This window comes from Dermacentor variabilis, chromosome 1, assembly GCF_050947875.1.
Source record: "Dermacentor variabilis isolate Ectoservices chromosome 1, ASM5094787v1, whole genome shotgun sequence".
Lineage (NCBI taxonomy): Eukaryota > Metazoa > Arthropoda > Arachnida > Ixodida > Ixodidae > Dermacentor > Dermacentor variabilis.
The window spans coordinates 167091129-167092293 of NC_134568.1; positions in this window are offsets into that span (position 1 = coordinate 167091129).

Consider the following 1165-nt stretch of genomic DNA (forward strand, 5'->3'; position numbering starts at 1 on the left):
GGGGATTTAAGCAGCCGTTTTCGGCTCCTCGGTGTGCTTCACTTCAGTCATGCTAGATTGATAAAATATAACGTTCTCGACTCTACATGTAGTTATCGTAAACAAATCCTGTACTCCTCGTTCTCGATGAGAACACGTTCCTCCCTTCAGCAAGGTCCTTAGCGTGGATGAGCCGGACGACGGCATGGGCCAGCAACCATTTTTGAAATGCCCGACCCCAACTCTTACAATGGGCAGGTGGGGTCTAGCTTCATTCTTCATTGATAAAATTCGTATGTTCTCCTATGCGGTCGTTAACACAGCACCCGGTTAGGCTAATGTATTTACAGTGCTCAGCAGTTGCCCGTGATTGCGTGGCTGCTGCCACTTTTCGCGCCACCGCTGGGCGCTGCGGACCCCGAGCTGATGCATTTTTGCGTGACATGAAATCGAGTCTTTGTGATTCGTTGTGGCTGCATTGGGCCTCCCAGTGATCACCGGTAGCACCTCTAAGCTGAGCCCTCTAAACTTCGCCACAGCTCAGAAGAGCCACGTGGATAACGCCCACGAAGCAATGAAGAAGGGCCTTGCGATTCGTTTTGAACGGAAGCTTAGCATTTCGCGAATAAATGCGTTCACAAAGCCTCGGTAGCTTATTCGGTGCAGTAAAGGACACTGGTATGTCGTGCTTGTTTGCAACCTTTTTCAGGTTGTGCGCAATCTTGTGCCATGTATAGGCAGCTACAAAATAATACGGGATCAGCGAGCGCGGGCGAAACCGAATTCGTGCGCCCTTTAACGAAGCAAGTGCCTTCTTTTGATACGTGGGATTGCGCATGCGGGACATTTAATGTCCGTGTGCCTGTCCCTATGCCCATTTCTTTGCCAGCGTGCTGTATCAATCGCAATGATTGCTGAACTTTACGCTAGGCAAACACTGCCCGTTTCTGCTGGCGGAGCGTGCAGTGCAACGTCACAGGTCACAACGGCCAAAACAGAGGCCACTTTCCTAGCGCAGTTTTCTGCAATCATGGGCGCTATAACCTAAAACTGTTCCAATCTTTTCTATTCCAATTCTGCAATTAGCCCATCGCGATTGGTCAAAAACGTTTTGGACCACTCCCACTTCACCTGTCTGTCACGCGACGTCACGAAAACCGCGATAGCTCCCCATCTGATATGACGT